At 36.5% G+C, this 8,261-nt stretch overlaps 1 pseudogene; it reads right to left on the minus strand.

The window, feature by feature from the left end:
* Positions 1-397: 397 nt before the first annotated feature.
* Positions 398-7,895, minus strand: LOC144355960 (uncharacterized; annotated as a pseudogene).
* Between the last annotated feature and the right edge of the window lie 366 nt (positions 7,896-8,261).

Consider the following 8,261-nt stretch of genomic DNA (forward strand, 5'->3'; position numbering starts at 1 on the left):
TATATATTTATTTATATTTCATTACCAAATATGATGCAGTCAATATTTATTTAAATTTTTGCATCCAGTATCATTTTTTTATATATCCAATATTTATTTATATTTCATTACCAAATATGATGCAGTCAATATTTATTTACATTTTAGTGATTGTGCCTCCAATGTTAGGCAATATTTTGTTTACATTTTTATTATTTCCAGTACAAGGCAGCCAATGTTTATTTTTTATTCATTTTTTTATTGCGTACAGTAGTATAAATTCTGACATTCAGAAAAGAAATTATAACACTGATAATGCTACATGATATCAAGACAAAATATTTTATTTCATATTTACAAAAGCATGCTATTAGGTGAGTGTACATAAAAAGTGTAAGCACCTGTGAAATATGCATTAATGTCGTTCAATTAAAATCTACAACCAACCGAGGTTTGCTAATGAACAACATACGTGTGCTATTTTGTCTACCATTGTTGTACCCTGGTCATCTTTAGAAATAAATTGATTGGAAGAGTACTACCCAGTATTGTATATTTCTGTCGCACCATTCCAATGACCCTTTCCACATGAATTCTTACATTAGCTATTTTTCTGGTTGTTTCAACATCGACTGCAGACAATTGGCTTTTTCCCCGGGTAAATGCAGGGATCTTGAGTTCTGTACAAACAAAACCAACACTCTCCTGGATATTAAAACCAAGATCAGCCAGTATCAAATCTCCTGGTAATAAATTGTCAAGAATGCCACTATTTTCTGTAATGTGTTTGTCACTCACTCTACCACCCCAAGCTCTAGACAAAAATGACACAGTACCCTGTGGTGTAATGCCCAGCAAAAAATTGGCTATATTGTGGTGTTTATAGGAAGACCCTGTTTCAGCACGTGCTTTCAGATTTGATGGTCCTTCTATAAACACCTTAAAACAGTCAATATTTACTGCACATCTAGAACCACAATGTTGTTTAAACTATATTGGCATAGTCATCTTTAAAGTCTCCCTATCTGGTTTTGTGCGAATGTACATAACATTAATAACAGAAGTTATAATTCTTGACGCTGAAGCTGGTGAAATGGAAAACTCATAGGCTAAAAATTGTACTGACAAATTCAATCGAAGTCTCATTAATGTTAACATAAACATTCTAAATTTGTCCAAAGACGTACGAGGCGGTAAGTGTTGTTCTATGAAATTGTACAATGAAATTAAAATGGCAAATGAAGAGATGCCAGTAAAAAACTTTACTTTTCCAACGTCAACCCCTCTTCCACAATGACGATCTTTTCCTCTGCTTTTCTTTTCTGTCTATTCTGGAGCTTATTGTATCTGTTTACTGCCATTGTTTGCTTCAGAACATTCTCCCCATGTCCGACATTGACTGTTGGCACTCAGTTTGGGTTACCTTTGTCATAGAGCCGGGCCTTTTCACCTGCGGGATGCGGGAGACACAATAAAATACACCTGATTATCATATTATCGATTCTCTATACTACCAATTCCTACTGGGTTTTAGCAAATTTCAATGCCTGGTGATAAATAAAATTGAAATTGTAAACAGAGAGAAACCTACCACCAATAAAATGTGCCAAGCATATTCTGATGTTATCCATGTTTCGGTTTTCAAATTTCTGTCCGAGGCTAGCCAGTCATTCACGTCGCCTTTCACTGCTCAGATTTTCGCAATCTTCGCCTTGATTTACCACTACTGCTGGTAATTGATAAAATTGCAAATGTTTGTCCCGATCTTTTCGATCTGTACATCTAAAAACTACGCATTTCAAAACTATTTTTTGCGAGGACGATCGACCTTGTGTTACGCAATAACAACATTACGAATAAAGGCCTCCAAGATGGCGGCGCGTCTCATTGTCATGAGAACAATGACGTCAGTGAAAGACCTCTATAAAACAAAAAAATATCCGAAAGCGGCCATGTTTACATAATCTGATAAACATGAGTGACTTCGACATCACAAAAAATTTGACGTTTCGTACAAATATACATCCTTGGAAATAAAGTTCAAATTAAAATGTGTTTTTTTTTCAAACCAACTAAACACAAACCTTTATTTTAGTTTAGCCAAACACAACTTGTTCAATTTATTAAGTTCACAATGAATTTCGAGTATATTTGCAAAATTCGAGCAATACCATATCTCTCAAAGTAAATACAAATTGAAAAATTGTATCCAATAAAATTGTTCTGGATATGAATTCAATTATACATTTCTCTTGATTTCATCCAACAACAAAGGAAAAAAGGAACGGTTAGAGGAATGGGCGGCCGACGCTGCCGGCTGGCCGGGCGTATGTGCAGACAGAATATTGCAGTAGTTCGGAAGCACAACATAACTTCATTCGATGGGTTTTCATGCCACCGATTTTTAAAATGAATTGCGTCCAGCAATATGTACCGTATATGCACTTATTGATATAAGCAAAATAAAATTACGTGATTCTTCATCATATGTACATAATAAAATAGTGGTACAAATTGCTTGTATATAATGAAGTGAATTATTAGGTACTTAAGCCCTGAAAAATCAAGCGAGCTTTGCCTTTTTGCTCCACGAGGTGTTTGAGAAAATGGCTGAACAGAATGTTTTCAAACTTAACGCGCTGATTAGTGATGTGAACTTGTGCACTGAACTTTCTAAATTTTTATTGGTCAACTGTCATGGCCGTTATCGAGGTTCACAATTCGACGGGGGTGGTCGCTATTGAGGGTCAAAATTCGACTGGGGGGGGGGGGGGGGGTAATCACCCTTTTCTGAGGGTCTCGGGCTTTCAATTTGTTACTGTATATAGTACTGTCTAAGTGCAATAAATATTGCCAATAAAAAATTTTGCGGTCACGTGACTTTGTCTGTTATGACTATTTAAAAAAATTGCTGACATTTTTTTTCTTCAAAATCTCTTCTTCTACTGAACAACATAGCCGGTCGCCATGAAACTTAGTATATAGCTTCTACTAATCTATATCTATTTAGTTTGGTTAAAAACAAAATTTGATTGGTCAATAAATTTTGTCGCCATCTTGGATTTAGTAAAAACCGAAAGCGGCCATTTTGACCACCTCGTGGCAGTCTAGAAGTCCCAATTTATGTTGTGTTGCATATGTAGCCAATGCCTTTTCTTACAGACCGACATGGTATATAAACAGGCGCGGGCGGAGTTTATTATTCAAATTAAGTCGCCCTCACCCACATCAACAACCGTGACTAATAGCGCCACAAAACACGAGAAACAGTGATTCATTGCATTATATTTTTCATTTTTTAAACGTGAGTGGCGCCATGAATGTTCAGGGATGCCATAAATAAAAATAGTAGTGAAATTTGACAGCTAGACCATTTACTTTTTCCGGAAAAAGGGGTTTCAAATGCGTTGAGTTTTGAATTCGCCGGCACTGTAAGCTCCACCCACATCATTTTCAAAATGTCTACTTTGCATACGAGGTGAAATAAATGCATTGTTTATGTTAGAGAATACAATCTGGCCAAATTGATATATATCCGTTAAAAATGCACATGTATGCATTCTTGTGTTTGACCGGCATAGTTTTGAATTCTTTTTATTCTGTCAAAAAATAAACGATAACCTGTGGCTGTGAAAGAAATCTTGAGAAGTTTCAAAATTCTTATTTTCTCTGCCCGATGTCTTTGAACGACCAACATTGCGTGGTAACTATAAATGTAAACAATGTCGCCGCTGAAGTTCTTTCGTTGTTGCGTAGCCTAGCCAAAGTAAGAAGAAAAACAAAACAAAAACAAAAACATGATCACTGGCAATAGCACCAACACGTGAATATGTGATGTGAAACTAGCCATTTCCCGTATGTTAAAAAGAATATTACGACCCGGTGATCGATCTAAGCCGCTCTTACCTGTGAAAGATAATACATTTACATGTGTGTCAAATCCGTGAACGAATTTGTTTCGTTTCACCTAGGTCTGAGATGATGCAAGGACAATCAAGATAAATATTACCGGTATATGAATATACAGTTCTCTTAGTTGTCTGAGGTAAAAAGTGATCGCCAAGAGACCAGAGATTTCCTCTACGCAACAAAATTTATGTTTGTGAATATATTTATTGAACATTGCAGCATAAACCGTGTCACTTTAGAATGAACTATGCATGGTAGTATACCCGACTTGAATTCGGATTTCAACAAACTGCCTCGTCACCAGAAATGAATTGTTTATTTCACTTAACACAGATCAAACTATACACGTAAACAAACGATTAGGACTATCTACATTTAATGAACGAGTAATCAGTCAAATCAAATACTTAGCTCCGCCTAGCCCATGGGTAGTAAATCTCGGTCTTTAATGAGGTAAAATAGCATTATAGGTCGCGTGACTTTGGCCGTTGTTTTGTTTTTCCAAAACAAGTTGCAAACCGATTGACATGAAATTTGCCATAATCTATCTACATGCACAGCTCTTTCAGGTTTGAACCCAAAAAGTTGATCGGTCACGTGGTTTGGTTGCCATTCTGTACTATTAACAAAAATGCGCATTTTGCGCATTATTTTCTCATTGATGCTTCAATCAATTAACTGCCCAGTTTGAATAAAACATGTCTGGTAATAGCTGCATATGAGAAAAATAATATATTTTCGACATCTTGGATTATAGGAAAAACTGAAAGTTTAGACATTTGTTTCTCGAAGGTGCATCCACAGATCAACTGAATAAATATGTATGTGACATAAAATTTCGATTCTTCACGTGATTTGGCCGAATTTGTGAAAACGGGAAATCGGCAATTACATGTGTTGTATTGGTCCGATTGGGGTGAAAATGTGCATGTGCATTTTACTCTTGAGGTACATTTTTCCAACTAAATGACACGTGGCTAGATCCTGTGGCTAGGCGTCCCTGGGGTGGGGGGGGGGCTTCTAACCTCATTAATATGCATAACTTTTATATCATAAACACTGTTGCAGTTAGGAAGATGAATCCTGTGTTATTATGACCATGTTGAAGAAGAGATTTGATTAAAATATCAGATGACCAAATATGGCCATGTGAGCTCATTAATATGCATAACTGTTATATCTCAAACACTGTTGCAGTTAGATAGATGAAGCCTGTGTTATTATGACATTGTTGAACAAGATATTTGATTAAAATAACAGACGACCGTATATGGTAAAGTGAGCTCATTAGTATGCATAACTGTCATATCTGTAACAATGTTGCAGAACTAAACATGCAACCAGTGCCACAATGAAGGCATCAAACAAAACAAGTCATGTAGCCGACATAAGAAATGGCTATATAAGCAATATAACCAAATTTTACCCCCAATTTGTTATCAGTGACATGGTTATGCTGAAGTTGAATATGAAGAAATATTAAACATGTTTACACTTCATATTGCAGGGGTATTGGTATCAACACCCCTTTTAATGAGTATCTGCAGATAACCTTTCCGACAATTCTGCTTGGACCCCACCAATGCTGCTTGCAGCTTTTATTGAACTTATTATTTATACTGACATATGCTTCGATGTTTAGAGTTGTAACTAATGTCCACTTCCGGTCCGGTTAGACTTAAAATGTATCACGAATATTTAATTAGGAAATGTAATTAGGATAACAATGTTTTTGACCTTTTTAGCCATTGCTATTATTTTTTTTACTTTTGCCACACCACAGGCAACTAAAACATTCCAACCTCAGTCGGGAAATTCACGTACATTTAATTGCGTTTGCCATGTTAGGCAATCAAAAAAATGTACTTGCGCCAAAGTACGTTCAAGGTCTTCAATTTCTCATCGCATAAACACGGGTTTCGACCCCGCTTACTCAAACTAAAGTATATCACCGTAGCTATCGCCGTGGTAAGTAGTCTCTGACCTCTTGGTTGTTATCACTGAGTTTTGTTGCCCAAGTAACTAACATTACTGGGCGCTACTAATAAATGACATATCTAACCGCTGGGCTGAAACAAATATATATCACCAACAGAATCATGAAAGATTGCAATGTTTGAAATTTCTCCCCACCCGTACGCCCGACACGAGTAACTATTATGTCGGGCTGGTAAAATATAACTAGTCTATAAAATATTACTTTTTTACAAAAATAACAAAATGTCTATCGATGTTTGATTGTTGTCAACATTTTGTACCTAGGGCTCTGACGCGACAGTTTTGATACATGTAAAACAAGTGTATACAACAACAATCCATGAACGATGCATGATTTTAACTCTCACACTATGAGTGACTTCAGCAAACTCTTACAATATGCGAGAGTTGCAGTTGACTAGACCATTTTAGAGCTTGATTATGAGTCAGACTTTTCTTACTTCAATGAAAGTCACTGCAGTGACACTGATTGAAAGAAATATAGTGAAATTTGTTAAAGTAAATAAAATATTAAAAACATAAACAGGGCAGGCAAATTAAAGTCAATTTTTAAGTTACGTTCCATAAATTGCGTTTTTTCATGGTAAATGTGGAATTAGCGTGACAGGTTTTCTGTCTTTTGTCGCCTCTTCCTCACCAGAATGAATTACGTCCTTAATATTGGCTCCCCAGAAATCTGCAATCAAATATAATACAAATGGCGTCACTATTCAATTTTATTTTTTTTATTTATTTTCGTTGTAGCTTTACATTTGCGAAGCATTTATTTATGTCCCCTAAGAAACACGATTGCGTACCAGGATGTCACGTGTATGTTTATTACTATATTCATTGGTCTATTGGAAATTGTTCATCACGTGACACAACCCGGTTTTCATTGGTGGGACTATCACACTTCAGTGAAATTGATATCATTGATTTGTAGACGATTGGTATCATTGGTATCATAGTCTTAAAAGATTTTCATTTTTCGAAATGTTCATTCCTTTTCAACCCGATTGCAGAGGAGTGTCAAGTTTTGTCATTTTAGGTAAGTTGGCATCTTTTGTAACATACAAGTTTTTACTTACGTCTTACCATTTTCGAAAGTTTCAGGAATAATTCATGGCCACACGGTTGCGAGCAGAGCCCGAAATATCTGTTCACCATGTTTACCAAATGGAGAAATGTTTTCCTCGTTGAGGCTTAAGCACATGATGGACACCATATGCCGGACACTGCCCGACCATTGTTTACGTTATTACAAATTATATACATTACAGAAAGGCGGCAAACTATTACATTGAGTCATGTACTGTAGACATTTTTCACACTATCCCGGCCCAAAATAACCGTGTGAAATCGTCGATTTGTTTATTTTTTTCGTTCGTTCTGTCGTTCATTCATATGATTCAATCTGCAACAGCAAAACACTTCATTTTCCTTAATCAAGCAAACGCAAACACATTTCTCTCCAAAACAATGACAATTTGATAAGCGTCCTTTAATTGTAAAAACAAACATGATTGCCACCAGGGTTTGACCGCATTCCAAACAAAGAAGTTTGCTGATTCTGTTTTAAACATTTTGGATTTCGGCATCCCCAATGGTGTATCTTTGGCGGGAAGAGGTGTATATTGATAAGGATATTACGAGGATACCTAAAATATGCATGGGGACAGTAAAGCTTGAGTATCGACCGACGTGCAGCGGAGACAGGCAGTAAGCAGCGTATCATCCTCCGTTGCGCCTCGGTCGTCAATAGTTCAGCTGTACTGTCTTCATGCATACTTTGAGGTATCCTTGTAATAACCTCATATTATACAGTAGTTCAGCAGGTGCGTGGATATTAGAGCAGGTAGACATTGTTAAAATCAAAGACATTTATGAATGTTGACAATCATATATTCTGCTGTGCCCTCACATTTCTCGTTATTATCATTCCCACTGAGAGGTTGCTACCTTAGTTTAGCGTATTCTTCGCTTACAGTCACGTGACAAAAAGCGCCTTCGCCGGTGGCTTCCGCCATCATGGAAGACAAGCATTATCCTTAGAAACTCGAAGTTATGGAGGACCGCCGTAAACCTGCGCTTTCAGAGTATTTTGAATCACTGGATGGTGCTTCAAATCCCAAATATTTATCGAAAATAGTTCTCTGTGATGGATTAGATCCATACTGTTTTAAGACAAAAGATTGATCTGCTGATTCGAAACTTTTTTCTGCCATAGAATATCCAGACATTGTAAATGAACTCGTACTACGGATATCGTATTATTCAATGCAGCAGATGAAAAACAGAAAATCCATGGATGCGTACAACTTGTTTATATGTGGATGGGTGGCAACAGGAAATTGATCTGGCCGTTAAGGTATTAAAAAACAAGAAGATTTTAA

Source organism: Saccoglossus kowalevskii, chromosome 22 (assembly GCF_978046115.1).
Source record: "Saccoglossus kowalevskii chromosome 22, keSacKowa6.1, whole genome shotgun sequence".
Classification (NCBI taxonomy): Eukaryota; Metazoa; Hemichordata; class Enteropneusta; family Harrimaniidae; genus Saccoglossus; species Saccoglossus kowalevskii.